The 27677-nt window shown below is 40.1% G+C and overlaps 1 long non-coding RNA gene across 1 annotated transcript in view; it reads right to left on the bottom strand.

The window, feature by feature from the left end:
* Positions 1 to 27677, bottom strand: part of LOC124053971 — a 64459-nt gene that overhangs the window by 33683 nt on the left and 3099 nt on the right. Inside the window, exon 2 of the long non-coding RNA XR_006842288.1 lies at positions 27300 to 27469. This is a non-coding gene — a long non-coding RNA (uncharacterized LOC124053971). The remainder of the gene's footprint in view (positions 1 to 27299; positions 27470 to 27677) is intronic.

The raw sequence follows: 27677 nt of genomic DNA, 5'->3' as shown, positions 1-27677 counted from the left end.
ATAGTGCTTATTGACATGAAGCTCAGATGTATTGGAAGAAAAGGCCCTGATGCAATTCAACACAAAGATACTAAAAACTACTTTTGTACATGCATTGCAACAGACTTCTTGGCCATAAAGCCCGTCTACAGAACCTTAATATGCCATCTTTCAACACAGAATTCTTTATTCACAATGGATTTAGCTCACTTTCTCAACTCCCTTCAGTAGTTCTCTATTCCCATTCCTCCCGTCCCCTGTCGCTCTATATCTCTCTCAGTTCTCCCTAAGCTCCAGGGTGTATTGTTCTTCGAGACTGGAATCATACTGGAGATTTAGAACTTGGTGGATTAGAGGAGGCAGTATTGTCCCCGGTGGCTATTCCCTTTTGTAGAGCAAACCCAAAAATAAAGGTCCAAAACCGCCCGAGGATAAAAGAAACAATCCATCACACAGGTTGAGAAACCCCACTTGCGGTCAGTAAAAATGATAGTATATCTGTGCTGTGTGTGTCGGTGTTCATGTGTGTAAGCATGTATCCACGGGCGCAGCCGATACGGAATACAACTCTTGGCATTTGCGCAATACTATATATGCATCTCAGAGGATTTACTGGAACACAGTCCTAGATCCTCAGAGAATCATAGTGAAATTCTGTTTTATGAAAAAGATCCATACTACTGGTGTCATGCAAACAAAAACTGTTAATCGTGCTATGATTTCAGCTCAAAGTATTATGCAGAATACGTTTTTATAGAAAAAAACAAAGCAAACGAGAGCAGTAAACACACAAGAAGGCTCTGTTGCTTATTTAGGAATCGTTTTTCAATATTTCAAGAACATTATTAGGTTTCAGTTCTTTACGGGTACTTAAAAAACGTCATCCATGAAGCCCATGTGAACATTTTATCATGCATTAAATAACCAAGGCATTTATAGGTGACACCTACTTCTTAGACAAAAGCTACACTGGTTTCTTACCCTTTTCATAAAAAAAAAAAAAGAATGTGATAGTCAGTTAGTCATAAAAACGGAGCATATTAAAAGGCTTTATTAAGACATGTCAGGGCCAGAGTTCATAAATTGTGTTTTTTCAGTCATAAAATAGCAAGGTCACCCCCTCACCTTCAGAGACCTGAGCCTGACTATTCCAGTACAGAAACGCCCTGCAGTACTGACTGAAAATGTCTAACAAAGAAGATGTTTGTCTCTATTTTTATACTGCGGCTGCTATATTCTAATGTGTGACACATGGGATTTATAGAGACCAAAATAAGCTGCTCATTCTTCCATCTGCCCCGCACCATAACATCGCACATGGAAAAAATATTACAGCACCCACGAGCAACTGCTGGGATAACTATTTGCTTTTATTCAAAAGGTATCTGACGTTATGCATGACCTATACTGTATTTAACATAAAACCACTACAAGAGAAAACAACCAACAGTCACCTTCAATATATCACTCAGCTTTATTTTTCATCAGGGATTTCTGCCTCCGCAGCCTCCTGCAACTATTTAAACAGTTCAACACTTCACACCCAAAGGCTGTTGAGAGTAACCAGAGTCATCTCCTGTCTCCTGCAACTAAGCAGCTTTTCTGTAGCAGTCAGGGATTAAGCACCTTGCTTTAGGCCACTTCAACATATGATTTCTATGGTTGTTACTCAGAGAGCAGAGAGCATTACTCATTTACTTTTCTGACTGGTCTGAGGATTCCAGCGTCCAGCATCCTGCTAGCTACTCTGTGCTGTGTACATTCGACAGTCACTAGATGTCTGGTGTGAAAAGTCGACATTTTTAGCCACACTAGCAGAATGGCTGTGGGGATGCCCGATGTCAGACTGTCACTCTCAATCCAATACTTCTTAATGGACAAACTATAATGATATACATAGTTTTTCTTTACTAAGAGCATTACAGCCTGACAGAGCTGTTAGAAGGGCAAGGGGGATATTTTGGGCATAATCACTAAATCAAATTGCATATATGCTTAATTTAATAAAAGGACAACACCAGTTTTACGCCAGCAAAATAAAGGTTTGGTTTGAAGGCCTGTTTTAAAGTGCTCCTGTTTCGAGGTGGAAAGGGGGGAGGAGGGAATGTAAATTTACATAAATACAGTGATTTCTCACAGCAGACTGACCACTGCAAACCGCAACTGAAATCTGACCTGTGGGAAAAGCAGGGGGTAAAATGTGCAGCAGTGTTTCAGCGGCCAAGCACAGAGGGAGAGAGATTACAACGTTTACAGAAATCACACGGTCAAAGGACCTCAAAAGTTAAGCTCATAAAGTCACTGCTCTTTTTGTTGAGTTGAAAACAGGTTTGCAATTTTTATGCAGGACACAAAGCCTTCGTCTTGCACACTTACCCAGCAACATATAGTGCCTACCCAGCAGCCCTTTATGCAAAGGCTGCTGTACCCAGTTGGAACACTCCATTTTCTAATTTCAGCATCAGATTTGTTAAGAAACAAACAAACAGATCAAATGTTTTGTTTAATATTCAACATACACGTCTCTTACTTTAAATCCAGGTTGGACACAAATCCATTCAAGATGATTTTTACCAATCAAGCACTCTCAGGCTGCACCATGCACACGAAGAGGAAAACACAAACATGCCAACAAGCACAAGCGAAACCAACATGAGGTGGCAGACAGTGCACCACAGGAAATGTAAGCACTGTACACAGGGGACAGTGTCATTCAAAGTGGCACAGGGGAAAGCGTGAATTCAAAGAGAAGCATCTTCAGTACGTCGAAGATACATGCCACCCTGCAGATATCACCACACCCTTGCTTCCCGCTGACACACACCCACAGCTTGCAAGGATGAACCAATGGAAAGAAGTGGAAAATCTGGTTTGTATAAGTGCAGCAGCATGGGAAAGAGTAATGCATGATAAAGTCTGTCTTTTCAAGCCCTTGGAAGGATGGATGTGTGGCAGCTTGAGGCCTGGTAATCTGTCTTCCACTGTCAAGACTTATAAATACCTGCGATCTGACAGGGAGGACAGCTCGTGGATACAGACGGTGCCCGTGTACGACAAAACACGCATGTGCACGCAACACAAATGGAACAAACCTTTTGCTCGCACGTGCAAGGAACACACAGACCAGAAGAAGTGCAGTGTGAATACGCACAACAAACACCTGCGCACAAAGCCACAGAGACACTCTGCTCAAAGGCAGTTTTTGTTTTAAGACCACATGCTTTGATGCAATTTTTCAGAGGAGATAGAGTTCAGTCATTGCAAATTGACTGATCAATCTTCATAACCGCCCTCGGTACAAAAACAGATGTTTTTTCCCCCTCCTCTTCATGGTTAAAATGAGTCCATCCTTATTCTGCGCCAGCTGCCTTCAAACTTAAATCCAGAGTCATTTGTCCTGTTTTTAAAATATAAGTTTGGGTCAGAACAGTCAAAGTCAACAGTCTTTTCTAATGGCGCTAATCATCAGTTGATCTATTCTAATGATGTGGAACAAATTAAGAGAAATAATGACACTTTTTCTGCTCTCAATGTGTCAAAGCGGTGGCCTAGTTGTCTCATCAGTGTCTTTGTCAATGTCAGTGTGAGGTTGGTTGCCCTCAAGTGTTTAAGCATCAGAGTATGAGGAGATTTGAAGAGGGAGAGAAATAGAGGACTAAAATCTGCATTTTTCAAATCAGTCAGCGGCCAAACTGTGGTGCTCAAACATCCATAGCATACCATTAAACTGCTCTCAGGCGCCAGCCATGCAGGGACTGACCCACTTCATTGGCAGCAGCGACATACTGTCAGCTGACAGGTTGAGCGATCAGATGAACGCATTTTAAAGCAGATCAAATTGGTACATTTTTTGTAGACTTAAATAACTCTTCATCTCCAGTTACTTCAAAAAAAATTGCATTGAAATAGATAACCAACTTAACTTAGAAATGTATGGTAGAATTAGTTAGAGTTTCAATAGAAGGCAACCTAAAGGCGCCTTCAGTTCACATAATGTGATGGTGGATACTTTATCATATCTTTTCCAACAGTCTCTTACAATCTCAATGCTGAATGAATGGTGTTTGAGTGCTGCTTGAGCAGAGGTGGACGGGAAAATATGCAGGAAGGTTTCCACCACATGCCGATCGGAGCTGGAGCCGATAAATACCCGTGAAGGCTGCGGAGTCATTTGATTCAGGAACCAATGATGATTTTACTCTTTCACACTGAAGATGTTAGTTTTGTTCGATGTTTTTTTTTTTTTTTTTGTGGAATCAATCTCTTCACCTAACTCGAAGCAAAAAAGCAAATAAGCACATTTCCTAACCTATTTCTCCAGGCATGAAGCCAGGGTGAGGAGGCTTTGCCTGAGTTAAAAAACATGCCGACTTATACCTTAAAAGCTCACCAATTAACACCTTGCATCATTTTGTGTATGGATTAAAGGAAAAAGATATAGGCCCACTATAACGATACAGATTAGTGAGCTTTAGACGTGCAGTCGTGATTTTTTCTGTCATTTCTTTTTTCTTTTTTTTTAGTTTTGAGAGTGCGACATTAGCTTCAAGACGTAATACTAATCTCCTTCTGGCTCTGACTCTATAATGAACATGCACACATGGGATCGGTATTCTCATCTAACATACGGCCAAAAAAAAAAAAAGAATAAGTGCATTTTTCCAAATGTCAAACTATTTGCTTAGGAGTAAAACAGCTTGTGTCCCACATTCTCTTAGACACACACATTTCGTGTTTCAGCAGTTTGGGTCATTGGTGCTATGTTGAAATATTCTTCGACATGTAGACAAGAAAGCCATGAATCAAACCAGCATAAAGTGGGGTGATGTATGTTTAGTGATGAATGTGTTTGTGTGTTTTATGTTTTCCTGAAGATGGAAAGCAGGGCATAGAACCAGAAAAGGATTTTCCACTTAATTTTGTCTTGCAAGACAGTGGACACTGTCCAAATGTGCTTCCAAAGTCTTCTGCAAATGAGTTACGTCTTTTGTCCGCAACAACCTGCCAGAAGTTTACATTTTACAGCAAGCACATGGCAGCCTAAAGAGAGGGAGATATGTGGGCAGTTTGAGTGCCATTAGAGGGTGTGTGGGTGGCAGTGTATGGGGTGCCATTCGGGCAGCTTACTGAGCTGTGCAATGAGTAGATGGCCTGGGGGCTTTGTGTCAGACCTGTTTTAAAACGGTTTGGCTTATTCACCCTGTCTCCTCCACCATTTTATCTGGCTGCTTATAGCCAAGTGATCTTTCTCCTTCTACTCCACATCTCTCTGTATCACACCGTCCCCTGCAGTTTATTTTCAATTTCAGCCCAGTAGGTGGTCTTTCTGTCCAGTTTTTTATTTATTTATTTATTTTTATTTATTTATTTATTTTTTTACGATTATTTTTTTTTAACTTCCTGTATCACCAGCCATGAACGCCTCTTTCTGTACAGCATTAGATACCCTTCGTTACCCAAAACATTTTGTTTGGCAACCTGAACTGTACACACAGGAGAATTGCCCAAATGCCAAATTTATAGAAGCAAAAGAAACAATAGGAGTGTCTTTACCAGGGCTGGTTTCACTTCCACCAACTCCTGAGGCAAAACTACTGAAATAAACAATGGCATCTGAAACCTAACAAGGCACTTAATATAAATGCAAGCCAACAGCCAGCAGATTCATATCCAGACTACAAAAACAGACTTCTAAAAGACGACAAGAACTTCTATCTTTATTATCATTCTGAGCACTTCTATCAACCAGCAAACAGTACTGTAACTGTGTCAAAGGATGTGTCAGTACTGCAAAATAACAATATTGGAAAATTTAAAGGTCCAACAAGTAAAATTTATACTATGTGATAGCACAAAATAACTAGAACTTTGTATATCTGAGGATTGTTGTTTTGGGCACATGATTATTGGCTTTTAGTTATTATGTATTTCCTTTTCCGGGTCATACTTGTGTTTGCATTTTAGAAGAGCTTCACTCATTTCAGTTTCATATATCATCAACCAGCTCCATACTGCCATAATTCTGTTCAGTCAACAATTTGCTGTCTCAGCAAATTTCTGTCAGCAATTAACTGACACTGGCACTTGCATAGACTACATACAAAGAAGTCGCAGGTTTTTATCTGTGACACATATGCATCCACACACACACGATTTGTAGCCCTCATTTACCTGCATCTTCTTCACAGACTCCTCTCCTCGCACCGGCTTTAGTTTGCCTAGTGTGGTGCAACGCATTTGCAGCAGCACTTTAATTAAACTTGGCTACTAAATTGCTTGCTGTCTCCCTAGCCATGTGTTCTCGTTACCACTTGAATGCGCTCCAATTTTTAATATGAGGCCTTGGTGCTCCTCAAAATATCAAATGCTGACTGTTAAATGCATGCCTGCTTTTTTTCTATAAAACTTACATGATCCAGTGCAGAGCTTAAAATAGTTGGTATAGTGGGATAATTAATCTTCAAATAGTCCTTTATTTTAATCCACCCTGTTTAGCATTCATTACTGCTATATTATATATTATATATATTATTAAATGCTTTTTATGACTGTATTGCTCTACATTGTAATAAAAAGATACAAGGACATTTTCATATTAAATGTAGTTTAAATTATGTATAATAAGTTTGTGTTTCATACCTGCCTGTGAAGCATTTGTATGTGAGAATAAAGTTAATGAATACACACGATTTTGTTCATGTATGGTCTCTTTATACATCTTTAAGTATTATCAAGCTGTTTATAAATTTAATGAATTATACAGTTACATATGTCATATTATAAGGAGTTGTAATTGCTGACAGCGGAAGTGTTAAATAATTAAAATTGTATGTAACAAAATCATTTAGGCATACTATTACATAACAGTCTATTGTGAACTGAAATTAGGTTTTTATGCAGTGCTTATAAACGTTAACTGGGGCGGTTTGAATAAAGTGTGATCAGAAAGATCAAATCATGGCAAGGCTTATGGAACCGAGTGAGAAATTTCATCGGATTTGTGATGTCAGATTTGCAAAATGGACCTTTCCTGTTTTGATGTATGCATTTTTATTCCTGTAGTTGAATGGTACACTGGTCTGCCTCTAAATATCCACAACCAGCACGTTACCACCCCCAGGCATGTTATTTACGTGTTGACAGCCATCTCAGATGAACGTTGAGAAGCGAACCTGTAATATACTGAGCCAATCACGGAAACAGCATGCAAAATGATCAAGATTATTGGCATCAAGGTCCTGCATCTAAATCAGTCAAACACACACACACAACAGGGACACACATATCATCTATTGTTTCAGGGTGAGATGAAATCTGCAATGTGTGCATGCAGGCCCTCTCACACTAAATATTTCATTGACAATAAACGCTGTGATTGATGTGAAGCTGAGTCAGTCGGAGAGGAAGGGCGAAAGAGGGAAAAAGAAGATGAAGATGGAAGAGGATTGGTTGAGGAATAAAAAAAGATTCTGAAGACACAAAGCAACCAACAGATGTGGATTCTCCTCATCCTTCTGCTACAATAATAGAGGTTTGGAGGTCAGTGCACAATTGAAGTGAGAACACTTCTTTAATTTTACACATTAGGGCCCGGCCTTGTTTGTAATGAGGTCTTATGACTTGCCACGTTAAAGAGGGGGCGTACATTACAGCGCTTCAAGTGGAAGCCGAGGTCTCACTCTTCCATTGGGCTATTTAATTACTGCAATCAAAAGATCAACATTTATTGAAAACGACTTTGCAATCCCTCTCCATATAATATATTTTTTATATTATAAAAAACCTGACTCTGCAAAGTTTTAAAGCCCCCCGCTCAATGATCATCATCTTGTTAAAATCATTTTTCCCCCTCCTTTTCTTGCTGTAAACAGGCCAAGAGATTGCAGCTCCTCAAAGACAAAATAGCTCAGAGATCCAGGTTTTATCCCTCTTCTGTTGTCACTTGTCAGTCTCGAGGCTGAAATTTTCCTTTCACTCAACAGCACAGTAAAACCCATGAATAAAATATAACGAACAAGAATAATAACTCAGGAGCTTTATTAATAGAACATTTGCATTCATCTGTGACTGGGAGCAAGGCTGGCTGCAATTAAAGTTTAAATGAATTCTTTGAGGAATAACCACTTCTTTTTTTCCTCCACGGATTGCTATAAAAATGCTTAAGCATTAAGAATTTATTTATTATGTGTCAGAAGGGACCACGCTGACTGGTGAGGTGAAGGTAAATGGCTGGGGTGTGTGTAATTATCTGTTAACTACCAGTTTTGCACATATGGATTTTACAGTGATAACAGCAGCGGATACATCAGTGGAAAGTTGGCGAAATTTGTCAGATAATTGGTCTTGAATTTCACATTAAAGCAAACAAATTTCAATTTCTAGCTGACCGATTTTGTCGTCTGAAATGACGACTGTTGCTAGTAGATTTTATGTCAGATTTTATGTCAAATGTAGCTGGCTTACATAAACAAATGTTAATGCTAAAACTGCCTACTCTTTAAAAGGTTCCACTTAGATTCTTTTAAAGTCTCTAAAGGGCATGGTGGCTAAGACTGGGGACAATTGTATCTGAAACTGCAGAAATCAGAAGAGAGACAAAACAATGAAATGCAGTGAGCACTTAGTGATGAAACTTCCATCTACATTATTTTCCTCATACTGTCTTTATGTAAACGTCTATTAATTCAAATATCTCTAGTTTTGTTGGCTGACTTGGTTAAATTTTATTTGTGTTTCTAAACCTTTGGACGATCTGTGTGCTCATGGAAAAACATACTTGGACAGGGAACATGAAGTTCAATGCTTTACTGGTTGTATTTCCAAACAGTATGCCTCACCTTTACATGAGAAAAGACACAAGTTTGTTTGGAAATGTTGAGGTTTAAATTTCCCAAAGCAAATGCAGGACAGAGATAGTTAAATTAAGTTCAAAATCTGAACAAATATTTATAATATCTAACATAATCTCTAATCCCACAAATTAATGCTGTTAGCCACTGATTCAGTATTTGCATTTGAAATACTGTCAGGTTAAAAAAAAATGCCATAAGATAGTTAGCCAGACATGCTAACATTTTCAGCTCACAATCGAGCAGACAGACTTGAGCAACACCTTTGTTGTTAGAATTCTCTGAGTTAAGTAACATTTCATGAAAGTGGTTCACAAAATATACAGGACATTAACTATACAACACAGACAGCCTCTCAAAAGCTAGTACTGGTGTGTTATTCATTCTCCATTCCTTGTCCCATTTAAGGTTAGCTAGCTGTGTCAGTGGATCAAGCTTCCATTTAACCTTTTATTGACTTAACACAGCGTGGGAACTTCCTAGTACATCCAACACATTCAGCTTATCGGCTGTGTAATGGTCCCCTGATGCCCTCCACCGTATGGAATGTACAGCTCAAGCTGTACTGTGGAACTTGAACTTAGTTTAAGCTACGAGATGAAGAAAACATCCTTTATACTATGACTCTATAATATATTTCAGCAGTCATTAATATTTCATTTTCTGATTGAATACAAAAAAATATATGAAAACAGATAGATATTTTAATTTTATTTTATTTTTTTAAGGTTTCTCTATTATTCTTTATGGATGAGCAATAAGCAAACTACTCCAGCAAGAGGCTGTGGTCAATAAGCACCATGATTAGATGTCGGATGCACAAATAAATGAGATAAGGCCAGAAATATCATAGCATGTCAGGTGAGCTCTAATTGCTCATCTTGTTTACCATCATCCATCTCCATCTGCAGAAAACTACAAGACTAATGGGACCGTTATTGAATGTAAAGATACCCTGGGCACAAGGAGAATGAAGGGGACCACCTTGCTGTATGCTAGGGCATCTTTACAGCATAAATGTTTGAGTGCATGCTATTGGATGAAGACAATCTTCAGCTCAGTAGGTGTGTCCACAGGTATGTGTGTTTTTCCACATGTGGCAAACACACCTGACAGATGAGAAAGAGAAGGCCTGGGGCCCACCGGGGACCAATTTCCCCAGTCTGTTCGGAAGGCCTGTTCATTACTGTGAGCAGGAGGGAACAATACTCCACAGTCCGCCAACTTCATTTGCTGCCATTTTCTCTCATTCTCTCTCTCTCGCTCTCTCTCACTCCTCCTGAAACACAACAGTGCGTCACCCCGACTTCCCACAGTGCACCACTGCGTGCCTGTGAAGCTGAGATTGGTTGCAGCGGGCTCTCCAAGGTTTCAAAGCTGTCGCCGCTGCCTAGAATGTTTTCTCTCTCCCTCCATTTTTCATCTGTCATGTTCTGAGAGCGAAAATAAACCAGACATCTTGGTTTTAGTTTTTTTTTTGGTGTTGCATGTGGGCTTCGACAGTTTCAAGCTGGCACAGGGAAGGAACGAGCAAGTGAGACAAAAGACAAAGCGGAGATGCAGCCTGCATTTGATGGATGCTAATACACTAAGAGGGCAGCAAATGGAACTTGAATTAACTATGCTGTCTTGGACTTGTCTTTTCAAGTTTGTTTGCCTGGTTCTCCATTGCTCATGCATAAATATACAACATAGTGAATATTTCATTTGAAAAGACACAAAACAAATAATAAAAAAAAAAAAAATCCTGAAAATGTCTCCGTGTTTGGGATTCACACACCATGCACTGATGCAGAAGATACGATTTGTATTTTGGTAGAGAGACATAACTAAAATTAGATGGCTAATGTATAATAATGATCATGCCAAAGCATGCAGCATATGATGGATCCATGTGGAAAATGAGATCTCATTTCACATTTCTTGCAACACTTATTCTTAGCGTGCAGGAATACAGAGAAATAGAACCATCAGATGGAGATTGATCCTTTGCACAAATCAGTTTTACAGGCAGCTCACAGATGTGTGTGCTCACAGCAGCAAGTCAACTAAATCAGGTTTGTAATGGCCCCTACTGCAGGCATGACAAAAACTCTAAGGGAGGCACTAAGCCCCATATGGGCTCCGGAAGCGACCAGCGACAGGGTGTTTTTCTGAGTCAGATGCCGCCTCTTGAAGATGAAGGGTGTTCAGTAAGTAAAGCATTTCTCTGTGGACCCAAATGATTCCTTGAACTATTTGCTTTCAAGAGTGAATATCAATGATGTGTGGGAATCAGACTCTGCACTAGAAACAAACATGTTTGAAATTGAAATGCCGAATAAGAACTTGTTCACACAGCGACTGAAATAAAGTTTCTCATGTCTCAAAAATTGCACGAGTGCTTTTGTGACAAAGATATCAAACCCCCGGAGCTCTGTCTGCTTATTGGAAGTAATGTTGCATTTTTAATATAATGTAATTTTAGGAAATGAAACACACACGTAAATGCTGTATGTAACAGTGTAGATCGGAGCTCATATACACTTTGCATGATGTACTGTTGATGCATTTTGCATGTGTGTGTGTGCACGTCTTCACAACTGTATATGTCAACTGTGCACATATTATTTGGGCACTGTCTGTTGTCTTCACACAAAAGGCACTCAAGCTAAATATCAGCTTCTGTGCTGACTGGATGTCTGTGATTGGGTCTAGACTTGTTTTCACCTTTCTGCCAAATTACTGTCATTGTGTTGAATGGCAGATATGGGGAGCTAACACACATCAGGCGAATTAGTATGCAGCTGAAACGCTCGGTGCACTTTGTCAGAATGAGAGGTGATGTAAGAGGGGATAAATGTTGCAGTTTCCTCCTGACCCGGGGCTCAACATCCCCCTCACAGCGACACACTGCCCCCTCTGGGCTGGTGATGGAGATGAGATATTTTCAACAATTTAAACTGTTTTTTTTGTTTGTTTGTTTGTTTTGGGTTTTTTTTTATTTTTTTTATTTTGTGAGTATCAATGTTACAGAAAAATAAAAGAAACTCCCATAATGCATCAAAGAAATAATACTCTGCATACACAATCTTTAACCTAATTAATAGCATTTCATTTTTAGTGCTGTGATGATAATTTGATTAACCAAATATGAATCAAAAATTTGACAGATGACAAGTGATGATAAACTTTGCTGCTTTCAGTTTCTCAAATGTGAGGATATACTACTGTTTTCTATCTGTAAATTTAATACTTGCGGGTTTGAACTGTAGACGACTAAACAAATAATATGAAGACATCACCTTGGACAAAATTGCAGAGGGCATTTTAACTATAATCTGAGACCAAAACTATTAAAAATATAAATTAAATGACGGATTTTTTTAAAAATTTGCTGTAAGAATAATAATTAGCCCAAATCAAAGTGCAACTCCGTGCTAGTTTTGTGAAAGCTGTCATGTCAAGACACAACCAGTGTGTTCTTTAAAATCTAAAAAAAGGGTGTTTTGATATGCATCATATGGCACCTATTACACTGACTGAAGGTACCGTTACTGCAGCCTTGTTAAACAGTAGCATTTCACACCAAAAGGCCTCACCTTAATCTACATTACTACAGATAACAGAGAAAGAAAAAAAAACTTCCTTGGATTTACAAGATTCATGCAATTGCTATATTTTTTGTCTGACACTAAATATTGCAGAAAATACTGAATACTGAGAAACATGAATGATGATTTTCTTATCACGAAGAAAGCAATCAGTGTGAGAAGGTTTTCAGTCAGCTGCAGTTTTCATAATAGCAAAAAGTCATAAGCTGCATTTAAATGTTATTGTTGCAAATCCACTTGAGACTGAAAGTGAATAAAACACCTAACAAATACACCTGATTTGACTTAAAAAAAATTCTGATTTGATTTTTGATTAGCTTGCCCTTTTGAAGTTTTGGCTCTAACAGCTATTAATTTCCCTGATGTTACAGCCTTACAGTAGTATTTCAGATATCTAAAAAAAAAAACCAATAAATCTCAAAATATCATTTCAATGCTACAGCCTAATCTCACAAGGCTATGGAAAAGTTTCTTAAAAGAAAGAAGAATGAAAAGAACTCAGAAAGAAGGATCAGTGATGAGGGTAACTGGGGCAATGTCTCCCTTGTATTACTTGTGAACCTTCGCCACAACCTAACAAGGTATGTATGGTGAGAGAACAGAAAGAGGGTTAGAAAAAAGGTTAGCACAGTTAGAAAGAGCGGATGTGCTTGTTAACTAGAGTTAAATTTATTCATAAAGTGCTCTTAACACAGGTTTTTCACTAAGTGTTTTACAAAGAACAGAGGTCATGAATAAAGATGAAAAGAATCCTGAAAACAAGAGAGAACAAGCTTTTCACAAATGCTGTGATATGGACCAAAGCTTGTGCGTGTGCGTGTGTGTGTTGCTCCATTTTCTTAGCATAACCTAATGTTAATATGTTTCTTAACTTGGCAGCTTATTACAGGGATGGAACAATGATGCCCTGGAAACTTTTACTGTAAATGTGATTTTATATAAAGGAGAATTCAGGGTCAAAGTCATGCCGGGATCTTTAACGATCTGCTTCAATGAAACTGAGCATGCGTTAAGCCGTTCAGAGCAGTTTCGGAGGGTTTTGTAGCCCAATAATACACCATTTTCATTCACCATCTATCATTTCACATTAAGCATGTACGCTGTGAGTTAGCAAAAAAAGCAGCTCAGGGTCATTAGTGGAATTAGAAAAACTTCAAAAAACTTCAAGAGTTAGTGTTTAATGCAAAGATAGAGCCTAAACAGACGGAGCCCACAGGGACTTGTTTGAGAGAAATGATTCACTGTTTTGAGTTGGCAAATTACAATCCCTCAGAGGCAGTGTACTGTAGTCAGGGAGGGCAGGAGTCTTGTTTTATGGTTGTTAACACTGCAACTTCCAGTTAAAAAAGAGTGGAAGTCTTCGTTTGAAGTCCAAAACGTAAATAACCATTCAGAATTTATCCTCTCCGATTTATTGGCCAGGTTTTTACTAGCAGGCCAGCCTCATGAAGAGGCCGATGCGTAACGCACAGTATCGCACAGTGACTCCCTGTTGCACTTCGGAACACCACCTCACACCTTCTTCTAAAACACCACAAACAACTTGTGGCAAGACAAACTCCTCATCCCAGGTCATCATTCACACACACAAGGTACCCTTCAGTACCTGTGGCCCACACATGAAGCCGTCCTGCCACAAAGCCTTTCTAACATGTGGTAAATGTGAAAAGGTACTGTGGTTAATTTAAAGCCCAACAACTACATGATTAGCTTTCGGAAAAGACCTGTGACGTCTGGTTTCTCATGAAATGCAAGCTCCACCTTCCTGGGGGAAAGTCGGCTAAATTTGCATAGAAAAAGGACTGCGGATTGTAGGCCCCATCACTTACAGTGTAGTCACGCTACGAAGGAATCACTTCAAAGCCAGTATTCTATAAAATAGATTCAAAGCAAGCAAAACATCACTTGGTTTGTCTGCTGATGCATGAGATGGTTAGGACAGTTTGATTGAGAGCACTAGAGGTAATTCAGTATTTCCCTGTTTGCTTGCTGGCATCATGCTAGGTTAGGAATGAGTATTGGGTGTTAGGAGATGTGTCCTACATGAGCGCGTCCTGAGATAAACCTCATCTAGAAATATGGGAATTCTGAGAGCTGAGGACTGTGAGGATATTTTCTGGAAGAAAAGGGTCCATTGGACAAATGCTCCTGGGAGTAGATCAAGCCTATTGGATATCACTCACTTGAACACAGAAGAAAGGGAAACCGCTGGCTCTGTGTTGTTTGGATAATGATGACAGAGGTCCACTGAATATCCGGGCAGGCAAAATATATGCAGCTCTGATCCAGTATTTAAATCTGTTCAGAAGGCTGATGTGGTATTATTCCAACATGAAACACATGCATGTTGTCCATGTCTTGGAATTTATTGGTATTTTCACCTAGCTTGAGGATGCGCAAGACAATTTATGTGAGTAAATAGAATTTCAGTAAAAATTACAGTTTTGTCAGGTTTACTACTACGTAATTTTTACACTCAGTGCCCCTGTGAGCCCTGAATAGCAACACCTCTGTATAAAAATTAACTGAATTAGTGCATGACTGAAAAGTGTGTGATAATAACCTAATCATGCTGACTACATCCACGCATGCGAATCGCAGACCTACTAAATGCAGATGAATTTACCATAGCTTTGCCGTTTAGCACAGTTAACATTACCTTTTCCTTTACAAAGCTGTTTTCCTACAAACTGCCTGTCTGCTTGTATAACGTTTGTCTGTCTGTCTGCCTGTCCTTGTATTTCTTGGCTCAGCTCCATCTGAACTCATCCGCAGCTGAAATAGTCCTGGCTTTATATATGTCAGCCTAAGGGGGCCTGTTTGTGGACACATGGACGCGGGTGCGCATGCGTGAATTGTGTGTTTGTCCTACCTGGCACAGTTCATACACTCCCTAAGGACCTATGTGTGTGTATGTGTGTAAGTAAGTGTGTGCGTTTGCATCACTCCAGCTGTCTCCTCACATCCGTCCGTTCTCTGATGACTGAACATCACAGTGAATCTCTCTGAGCTGCTACCTTTAGGGCTCCACCCAGACAGGCACACATTTCAAACAATGCTTTGTGGGACCGGAGCCAAATCACGCAGTGAAAAGTGGAACTCACACATCAGTGTGTGCAGAGCGACCATCAGCAGCGCTGGATGGGCAGCCGATGTCTCTGAGATCAAGTGCTCCGAACTAGAGCTAGACAGGAGAAATGGACGCAGTCTAATGGATGCTAACAATCTTTGACTTATCTGCCATCATCTTGCTCGTGCAATAAAGACAGGACAAATTTCTCATCCGCATTTGCACAATTTCATATATTGCTTTTAACTTTCAGCCTTTATATCTGTCAGCCTTACTAGAGGAGGTCATTCCTGGAGCACTACATTCACTGAAGATACGGACAGCAGAGACAGACTTATATTTTATTTAGAGATCTTCAAAATACAGTACACATAAGGCTACCTCACAAAAGAGGAAAGGGAAAAAAACCCCTCTAAAGCCATTGTTAACCTCAGAGTACTTTTCAACACAACAAACAACACACACCATTGCTCCTATGCTGAGCAAATACGCTTCACTTTTTCCAGTCTCAATAAAAATATACAAAGTGAAACCTGAGGAAAAAATAACTGGGGTGGAACAAAGAATAAATAACAATGATAACTGAGCAAACACAACTGAAATTAAAATCCAGTGAAAAGGAAGGCTTGGTATTTCAGAGTGAGTGGGGTGAAAGGAGCTTTTCCAAATCAGTGACCTAAAGCCAGTCCAGAAAGACAACCTTCATATGCAAGTAAACGTCTCCGTAATCGTCCACTTTCAACATTTCAAACTCGTGTCATCAGCCCGGTTTTCTGTTCATTTTGTCAAATGACACTACGATTATAAAATAAGAATTGTATCCCTCCAGCACAGCAGCTTGAGAATGCTGGTTATCAACAGTGTTTATAGACAGCCATTAAACACGTAATTTATACTTGACCAGACAACAGTGATTTGGTCAGCTGGGTTTTGTCTCCCACTCTTTACCATGGATGTTGGCTGTGATGCAGCTTTGTTGCTTCCCAACTGAAAAGAGGGCAGTTTCAACAATTAAGACTAAGACTTAAGACTGCACTAAGAGCAGAGGTCTTGACAAAAAAAGGAAACCTGAAAACTCGCAAGTTTTAAAATTCAGACAGCTTGACACGCCACACACAAGTATACAACACCTGCACACAGAAGTGTGAACTTGTGACTTCCCAGATCATTTAGATTATTCCCGCAAAGGAAGTGTTGACAGAGAGTCGCAAGTGTGGGATCGTGAGCGAGTTAATTAACAGCCGCGTTTTCGGCTTCCCAAAGGGCAACAACACCTGCGGGGGCAAGTCTGCGTGTGTGAAATCAACCTAACACGTACAAAGAGAGGAGGAAATCGTACCAATAAACACGCATCAAAGTACCACAAAGTGCGAATTACACTGTGAGGGTGAGTGCTGTTTAACTCAACTAACTAGTGTGTGCATTACTTCTTTCTGTCTTTTAAAAATAAATGATAGAGGCACCTCATTTCTAAAGCTGCTTGCACTTCTTCAAACTCGATTCTGTTGTATCTGCGTCATCGATCTTTGCTGCGAGCCAAATTTTGTGTTATGTTTTTTTTCCATAAGAGTTTTGTTGTTGATGTTAATGAATTAATTTCCTGGAGGTCAACCAATTCTTGCAGGTTTAAAATATTACAGGGACAGTAACAAGCTGCAGAACAAACAGCTGCAATGACGGCGTATTTGCCCACAGTCACAAAGTACATTAATTGGTCACCCATGACTAGAAACCAATAGAAAGTCCATCAGGATTTGTTCCCTCATACAGATAAAACCCGGGTTTACATTAGGCAGGTTTGTTTGCCCTTGTGAATTAGGAATGAATATATTTTCAAATCGAGACAACAGTGATTAAAAATAGCTGGAAGTTTTTGCTTTCATTTCTGTGTCCTCAATGGGTGTAATTAGAGCTAAAAAGCTGCGTCTCTGATGGTGTCCTTGTGTTGTGGCTTCCCTCTACCCTCCCGGACACAAAGAAGAACTTATTCCATTTAACTGTGTTGTCCTTCTGTGTGTCGAATTATTCTGATAACGAGTGGTCAGCAAAACGGCAATAAAACCATAAAACCAAAACAAGGTGGAAGACACTAAAACGCTCTGCATAGCTGAGATGAACTGTCTGAGGACAATCTAACTATCCTTCATGCAGGCGAGTGAAGTTCATCACCCATTACAGACCAACACAAAACACAACTCATAGTTCATTTGCCATAACAACGATTTTTTCATAATCTCAACCAACCCATAAGTGTCAAGTGCAAACCTAAAATATTAATTTTCAAAGTGTTGGCATTAGAATACGTGGTTTGCATAGTAATCAAATATAAACGTTCAGTCTGGCAATAACAGATGTCCTTATTCTCCAGGAACATCCTGCCTCATTCTTGTTTCAAGATGCATACACTCATCTCTTAAAACAAATCTTCATCTGTATGAAAAAGGTTAAAAGGTTACTTCACTAGATGTTTAGTAAGGCATTTAGAACTCAATTATAGACAAAACTCAGTTGATAAGACTGTGATTTTGGTGAATGAATAGAACAGAATAGAGTGATTTGGGTTTTTCTGTGAACAATAATGTTTATCTGTCCCTTAGCCAACAAAGAGAGGCTTATGAATGGAATCATCACGACAGGACGTTACATTCAAAGCAATCAGGCCCTTTTGATGCAGACACCACAAAAAAGATAAAGTTTCTTCTTGAAAGGTTTCTGCTCTTCTACCCAGATAACGAGGCCAGTGCAACACCCTGCGAAATCCACCTTAACGTCAAGAACTGCAAAACCAGCACAGTAATTTATTTTCAATTTCTTTGTCAAATAAAACATAAAACTCAAAGCATCACTGTTTATCACAAATCAGTGTTGTTTAAGTGGTGCACACCGGTAACTGAACATCTTTGAGAAATTATTCAGAGCCTAGTGAAATCTGACATACTGTGAAATCAGCATCATTGGCGATAACCACTCGCAGCATGACCACACAAAGACAAATTCCATCTGATATTACCTCCAGATCGGAGTTCACTTGTCTTTAAAGAGATAGATGAGCCTGGCTGTGAATAAAAGAAGGGAAACATTCGTTTCTGCACCCCACGTGGGGTGTGGTATGATATGGTTTTCATTTCTCTGCAGCAATCAAATTTGAGAGTGGAAATGACAACAAGCATCCAAAGGCCTGCCGGTAGCAGTGTGCCTTGCAGAGAAAGGCGCCGCTGGTGCCCTGCAAACAGCATGCCTCTTTCAGCGGCACAATGATGCTTTCGCTGAATAACAGGCATAATAAATCAGCTGCTGGAAGAGAGAGATGGGGAGAGAAAGGGTTGGAGGGGGCGTGTAAGATTTTTGAGAAAGATGGAAGTGGAACTCAGAGGTGGAAGTGTAGAAATACAAAAAGAACGCGACAAAAGGACAAAACGCTTTTATGTTTGGCTTTAGATTTTGTTCGACTTTCTCCAGATTTGCTTTCTCATACTATCCGCACTTCCCAGACATCGTTTAGCTCAACATTGCCTTGAAATTGTGAAAAGAATCTAGTGGGGACCAGTCTTTATCATCATCCCTATGCAATATAAATCAGCCTTTGAGTGAGCATGGACACAAAGCACTATATATTTAGGATGCCCATCAATTAACATTTTAAAGGTTAGAATCTCCATGGAGAAACATGCATGTTGTCCCTAGCACAGCACATATGGCACAGTCTCTATTCGACCCTGCTTTTTGCGATGCCAGCATTGTTTACTGCATATCTTAAGAGTTTGACGCAGTTAGGATGGAACACACGCTTAAGGTTCAGGGATAATCCCTGACAGAGTGAGTAAAAGAAAAAAAAAAGAGTAAGATTATGAGAAAATGATGAAAAACTGAGTAACATGCTGCAGGAAAGCAGTGTTTCGGCTGTGTTTCAACATAGGTAAGGAGCAAAAAAAGCAGGCTTCAATCAAGCGATCACTAGAATGAGTCCATCACCCACCCACCATCACCCTCGAACAACAACAACAACAACAAAAAAAAAGACAACTTTGCCAGACAATTGGACGAGCAAGCAAATTCTTTTTCAGTCTAGATAAAACACAATTAGCTTCTGCTGCTCACTGTCATAGCATCATAACCCCAGAAAAACAGGGATGGGCAGAAGACAAGCTGATGTGCCATCTCATACCTCATGTGCAAAAATGACACCTGAGGTAGCACCTGCCTTTTGTTCTTTTCTAGGCAGAGAGCCGACTATTCCCACTTGACGCCACCTCTACCTCGCTGTACATATTGCAGAAGCTGTTCAGATGGTTGCAGAGACCTCACTTCCCTCTGCAATTTCTCTTTGATTCACATCCAAGTCTGTATCAACACATGCATGCACACGCGCACACACACACACAAAACATAAAGAAAATTATTAAACATGTCCAAAGCAGTCAGAATAAATCATAGTTAAGTAGGCACTTCATTAAGTCATGCATATAGTTGCAGCAGAGTTTGGTTGATGTGCATGAAACATAAATAGTGAGTTAGCTACAAAACACCACAAGTGCCTCATGGGCACCGTAAAGTGGCACCTCCACACTATATGGCTGGCAATGCTGGGAGGTAGTTCACATACACACACACACTCACACACACAGACACAGAGTTATGGAAATGTTCTGCAATCAAATCACACTGTACCACATGCACGTGCCCGGGCTCAGTCAACCCAGTTCATGGGATCATGCTGCGACACTACAGAACGAGGAGCACTCGAGATGGTAGCCGGGACACTTTCTTTATTGGCCTGCCAAGAAACGTCATTGTGCTATCAGTATCAACTGGACCTCTGCTGCTGCACATCATGGTTTGCTGTAGCGTGACTGCCTCCGCTAGAGTGCGTTACCCTTAACCCTCGCTGTTGAAAACATCAAGACCCGACCAGCACATGAAAGGACATCAGCAGGTATATTTCATTGTTCCTTGTAGCCTCAATCACATTGCTCTTTTGCTGCAGACACAACGGAAACACAATCTCCATCTTTTTCAGATAAGCACATATTAAGTATCCCATGTGTGATAATCTTTACTTAGATGCAGCACAGTATGTTATGTTATTTTACTGTAGCTACAAGGTGAATATTGTTGCTGTCATGCTCATGTATGTATGGATTGGATTTAGGTGCTACATTATCCTACAGTCTTGTCCTCTAAATATCAGGTTTCTCCTGATTTAAAAGCCATATATCAGCACCCTCTCTGGAAAGTAATTTGCTTGACCCTCAGGCTTTATTATGAATTATTGCTATGCATGGATCGATACCTTTCTGTTTGACATCACCCAGACAGCTACAACATCTATGAAACAACCCTCAAACCAACATTTGCAAACTTAAATTTTGGCAGGTGAGATAAGGCACAAATGCCATTTTAATACATTGTCACTGTAAAAAAAAAACAACAAAAACTGCTCCGTGATATTCTTTGTTATGTTCTTCACCTGTTTTATCACGCTACATGGCGTTGGCATTAACTGGTTTATGCCAACTAAGCAAGGCCTCTTGTAAAACAAATAATAAATGTTGCCATGGTGGCGGTTCTCTCAAACTGTATGTTAACATGGAGATATTACTATTTTAATTTCTACTGTAGCACGTTAACATGCTAATATTTGTTAACTAGCACTAAATAAACTGAGACTGATAAGAAGGAAATTAGAATTCATCTTACACCACCATCAGGGGGATTACCATAGTTATTATTATTACAGTTTATCCAGAAGGAAACATTAATGACCATGCCAAATGTCATTGCAACCCAACTGACGGCTTTTAAGATATTACACATTCCAGTCTGACCTGAAAGAGCCATGCCAGTAGCAGTGCTCAAAAAAAAAAAAAATTTACTGCACCCTGGTGACCCAGGTGACATTTTCCCTACTCCATCTGCCTGATGAAGACACTACTTAATCTGCATTCGCTTACATGAAAATACTCCAGGGGAGCTGAAAAAGAAAAGAGAGCACGTGGGAAGGAGGAGAAGAAAATCAAGGTATTAGATCAGCTCTGTGCTAACCTCATTGCCATTTAGACCAAAATTGATTTCCATAGGAAGGACCCCCGGCATCAGGGCCTCCTCAGCCCAGGCACATCGTTCAGAGCCCATGGCCTTATTCAATAGGAGCTAAAGGCCAGGCTGGTGTTTATAAGGCAGATAATTAGCTTAGTGTCTCGCCATGCTAAGTAGCATCCTTTCCAAAATCAATCCAGTCACTGTGACCCACTCTACAGGGTCACCTGCCTCCATTACTGACTGAGCAGAGGAAGTCAAGCCAGTTTGTAGTTTTCGTCATTTCGTCATTTGCGTCATTTCTATAAGCAAACAGATGCACTCCAGCAGTACGTTTCTTGAAGTGGTGAGTTTATAGTGAAGTGCATTGTTTTTCATTCAACCAAGCCTTTCTTTTATGTCAGACAAGAATACACAGAAGCTGTTGACTCAAGTGGTGAGTTTACATGATTATAGTGAAAGCATGACAGAACATGAACAGATAGATGGATGAGTGGATGGACAATAAGCTAAGAACACCACAGGCAGATAGAGGATGGGGAAAAAAAGAAGGGTATGAGCCTCTTCATCATACACTGAAGCCTTGGCAATAGCAAAAATGGTTGCGATGACAACTGAAAATATAATTATTTTATATCTATGGATTGTTCTGAATCTGAGTGAAGACAAGCAAAACTGAGAGAAATCTTTAGCAGTAGTAAAAGTAGTAGTAAAAAAGGCAGTGTCATTAAACCCACAACTATATGTTTCATCCATCGTAAACTGTCAAAAGCCTTCGCTAGAATCAAACAACAAAGTGACATGCACACCCTTCGTGCACTCATGTTAACCTCTATACCCTGAAATATGAGAGTTGTTAAGCAACAAAGACACACATAATGACTGAGAGATTGATAAATAGGCACATAAAGCACAAAGTGTGGAGGGTGTTACTAACAGACAGAATAAAACCACAAGAGAGAAAAGAAAAATCCAGGCACTAAGAGCTCAAAGGTCTTCCAATCTTACCGAGTTGCTTGCTGTACTGTAAATATGTCCCACTTGGTGGGAATCAGTGTAAAAGGCAGCTAGCAGCTGGTGCTTAGCGGGGTCCTGCTGGCCCAAGCCCACTGCCACCCCGGCTCGCTGATGAAGACAGATGGATTGGGCCACTGCCCCGACGCAGGAAACACACCCCCGAGCCTGCAGATTAGAGCCAAGCCTCCAATGGAGCGCTGATAGTGCACTGAGGGAGAGAGAGCAGACCGGGCTAATGCTCGGTACACAGGCGCCTCATCTCATGAACTTTTGAACCAAGAGATAATATCGAATGAGGTTGGCTGAATGTCAGTGGTGGGGGTACACTACAAATTTTAAGAGAGATCATGAAAGTTACCAGCAGGTAAATGAACAGCATCTCCATATATTTAACTCATTTTAGGTCAAGAACAACTGTCAGGGAAATGACAAGGTCAATCTCAAGACCACTTCACAGCCTCCAGTAAATTAATGAGATTGGCCATTAACACCCTTGCATGTTACACTGAGGTGGTAACAGAACCTCTGGGTAGCACGGTGCCACATAGCTGTGCTTGTCTTTCTCTAAAAACCTCTTCATGGAAACAACGGAGGGTTGGTTAGAAAGGCTACAAGACATTAAATTTCTCATGCAGTCCTGCTGCTATGCTGCTCAACACAGAAAGGTCATAATCAAACAAACCAACAGAACTTTTGCAGAAGAGAACAGAAATAATTAAATAAGATACTTGGACATGAGCCAGCTGAAAAGTGTTGGCACGGTTTCTATTCTGTTTTTGTAAGGCACCAATGGAAACAATTTGCTCACTGTTGGGGAGCTGCATGGTCAAGGAAATGCAATTTGTTTTGTCTGTAAGCTGACAAATCTTCATGCTGAACTAAAATATCACCTTTCTGAGCTAACCTTATGTTAATCTCTGTTGAGGTTCATGATAGACATAAGTAGCTTATTTTGCTGGAACTCAGCCCACGCAGCTCATTATTTTTAAATACACTTTTTTTTGTTGGTTAGTGCTGGCTTCCCTGCACCCACTGCTCCTCTCCAGCAACACTTTGCGCTTCCTACAGATAATGTTTAATGCTAAGGTCTTCAATTTAAAAGCCATGAAAATGTCACACACAGCTGTGCAAAATCACAAAAGAAAGCCAGCTGATATAATCCATCACATTTACCAAGCTCTCCAGCAACAACAACAACAAAAAAAACCCTTTTCACAACTAATATACACCCATAGCCCCATATGCATTGAGGAAAACATGCCAGTGTGACCATCAAACCAGTTTACCATGAGATGATATATGGAGATAAAATGCAGGGAAATGTGGCATTAAAGGCATTAAATTTAAGAAACACAGACATGTAGCATCCACATACAAACACCTTACCATAACAAGGCACAATCTGTGCTGAGGCTAAGTGACTAAAAGAGCCAGAGCTGGTGCGAGCTACAGTAGCCCTGGGAGGAGTTTATTGATCTGTAAAGCCCCTGCTAGGTGTGTTACAGTTGGCTCTGATTGACTTAGTGTGATGAGAACATAATTAAGACTGCAGCACATTAACAGATGGCTGCAGCATCACACCGAGAGCGAAGAGAGAAGTCTCTGCATACCGGACAGTCTTAACAAAATGTAGAATACTTGGAGTTGCTAGTCAAAGTTGAATGGCACAATGCATGGGCACAGTGACGAGTAGAACTTTTTATGGATAGATTTTAGAAGATGTTTAAAGTCAGCATGTGCTCCTCTGTGAAGTAAGATGCATAAGAAATCTGTTGTGCAGTACTAAATACTGCTGTTTTTCTTTTCATGCAGTTGCTTTTGCTGCCATTTAATGATCTGTTGAAGTTTCCTTAATTTCCCTGAATTCTACTGAATCGTTTGCTTGAACAACTAACATAGTAACAAACATTTCTCCTGGTGTGGAACCATGTGTTCATAGTCTGGTAATTACAAAACCAGACTAGGGTAATATCATATTCTAAATACAAACAATTACTGGTCTTAAGTCTAGGCCCTACTGTCACATGTCAATACATGACTCTTTAAAAAGCTCATCATACAGCAGCAGTTTCATTCAAAACACATCTAATCTTCAGTAAGACCCAGTAAGTAGAGCACATGGCTCCAGTTCTCGGGTTCTTGCACTGTGTTCCTGCGTCTCATAGAATACACATTGTAGAGAAAAGCCATAACATCAGGAAATTGACATTAATGTCAATTACATAATGTTTGTTTACAGTTTCCTGATACTGCATTTGCAGTTTGCTGTATTAGCTCACATTAGCAAACAGAAGCTTCAGGTCAAACCACAGCAAGTAAGACATTGTTACACAGAACTAGGCAACTTTTGTCTTATCGCTTTTGAATTTTTTCATGTTCATGTTGTTTTTCTTCCCAAAGTTAAACGGTCTGCTTTGACATCCTGTGAGGAACTACTCGCCTCTTTTACATACGGCAGAGGTTTGAAGTCTAATGTTTACAAGGAGAACAAAAGTGGCTGTGGATTAACATTCATCAAATGTCCTGACACTTTATTGAACAAGTGACTTACAAGGCAGGTCTGCTAGTTGTGTTTGCTTCCATTTTCCAGTTCCATCCCAGCTTTCATCCTTCCTGTCATTTGTTTAGTGTTGCCCCATCCAAATAGGATAAAAAGTTAATATAGGAGAGGAACCTCGGGGAGCAGATGAGAAAACAGTAGTCACGATTCAAGCCGCATACAATTTGATGACATGACCAGAAAAATCAATAGGAATTCATTGTAAGAAACCCCCTCAGAGCTTCACTGCCAGAACAAAAGAACAATTCAGTGCTTTCGAGCTGAAGCGGTAATAGCCCAGTAAAGTCATTCTCCAGCAGGAATCAAACCATGCGTGCTCAGGCAGTGCATTATCCTTCCCATGGCTTCAACCCCCATTGCCACCAACCCCCCCCTTCATCATATGCCCGGGCACCAAATTCTGACTGTGTTTTCGTTTGAAACACCATTTACAATTGGGGGACAGAGGGGCATAACAAGCAGTGAAAAGTAGAGTCTGTAGAAAGACATGGAAACAAAAACATTTCTGTTGTTCTTCTGGCAGCCAGTTAGCTGTTTTTGTTCAACTCATAAACACTTTGTAAACTCTGCTGCTAGATCGGAGTCTGCTCTTAGCTCTGGTCTGTATGCTACGAACACTATTCTTGGATGATGGCGTATGCAAAGCTTGAATGTTTCTTGAATTTACCGAAGCAACATATCTGACTGTTGGCAGAGAAGAAGATGGATTTTATTTCCTTCTAGTGATGGTTCCAACAGCTCCTGCAAAATGTGCACTGCAAAGTTTGTGCTCTGAAACATAACCCCTTCACACTGTGATACCACTCTGCCCATTTTTTTCTGCACCTTTTTATATGCAACTTCTAAAATTATTTTGTATTCCCTTGTGGTGCTGGTACTTTATTTTGTCTCACTGAAAGCTGCTCATCTCAGTTTTTGGGTTTCATTCTCCCACAGCTCTTCTTCACTGCTCTCTGGCTCAAAAATGGACGAATTTCACCATTCAGCCTATAGTTATTCTCAGAAGGGTTTCTTGCCAATGGTTTCTCTCTAAAACGGAAAATGTCCTGTTGACTTTCCAAATATGAACTAGCCAGTTTAGTTTAGTTTTCAGAATTTTAAGGTTTGATTGTTTAATCAGCTGTTCAGCTGGGTATTTTTTTTTTAAATCCTTATGTTTTATTTCAGAAACAAATGCACCCTTTTCTGTATTTCTTTCTCAGAATGTAAATCCATTCTTTCTCAACTGTCATTTTGTTCTTCATCGCACACCATTTCATTCGATAAGAAGTTACTAAAAAAAGGGAAATCATGTTCTCCGAGCAAACAAGCTCACTATTAGTCAGTTAGCAAACTCTCTAGCTCATTAGCTTAGCTGTCACTCACCACCACCACGCGATAAACAGAATGACATTGAAGAGGTACATCAACAACACAAGTAAAGGAGAAGATGGTTATGGCATTTGCAAGAGCCACCGGTTTCAACACACAGAATGCTGGTCAATTTACTCCGTTCCCATGCTCATTGTGCTCCTAAATTGAGGCAAGCTGTGCCATCCGAGTAATTTTTATTTCATGGGTCACGGTTCAAAAACAATGATAATCAGATCGCTTGTTTTTATGTTCATGGGTACACAACCACTTCAGGTATATATTGCAACCCTTCTTTGAAACAAATACATATTTATTTTGCAGTAAATTCCTCTAATGTAAGAAATGTCTCATGTCACCTCATTCAACTCTGCAGTACAATTGTAAACAGCCACATATGCAAGAAACCCCATCCTTTAGACTTTGTTCTTCAATAGCAAATGCAGACCAGTATTGTCGCCAGTTATGTCTCTCTCAAGTCAGGCCAATTCCCCATTAAACCTATTAAAACATACCCTAACTCCAGCCCTAAGTAGCAACTTTATACTGACAGAGGTTTACTTCCCCACTACTCTCATTGTGCCATCCTTCCTGCACTAAGTCAGTTTTTATCTCAACAGCAAAGCCTTGTTGCAACAATGCTTCAAAATCTCACCTGACCTTATGTTTATTCATGTGTGTAGGAGAAACAAGAAATGCCTCTTCACAGCTGAATCAGCCAGGCAGAACTAAGGCGATCGCCCAAGAGAGCAGAGATGGAGGGAGTCTAAAATTTAATTTAATATACACCCCGCGGAGACTGGGTTAGGGTGACAGCGAGAGGTTAGATGAGGGCAAAAGAGTACCTTTTAGCATGGCTGGCCTGATGCAAGTCTTGATGCAGCTGCCCTCTGGTCGTACGGTGCAGACTACTGAACTACACGGACGGGAGTGGAACCCGTGATCGGGAAGCCTCGGTGGCCACAAAAGCTCAGTAAACAGGGTCTCCCTCCGCTGACCTCTGGAGGATGACTCACTGGAAAGGATAAGAGGCATATGATAATGAGAGGACTGCAGTAGTGTGGTTAAAGTGCTGGATAAATGTGTCTCAAGAGGTACAAGGCAGGGGCATAGCTCACACATGTCCAGTCTCCATAATTTTCTTTCCAGTCTAAGTAGGTTTAAGGTCATATTTTTTTCCACGGTGTCTGGCAGTATCATTATCAGCTTGTTCCACCAATATA

The sequence above is a fragment of the Scatophagus argus genome, chromosome 22 (genome assembly GCF_020382885.2).
Source record: "Scatophagus argus isolate fScaArg1 chromosome 22, fScaArg1.pri, whole genome shotgun sequence".
Lineage (NCBI taxonomy): Eukaryota > Metazoa > Chordata > Actinopteri > Scatophagidae > Scatophagus > Scatophagus argus.
Note: the sequence above shows the minus strand (reverse complement) of the source record. Positions and strands in the feature narration are given on the sequence as shown.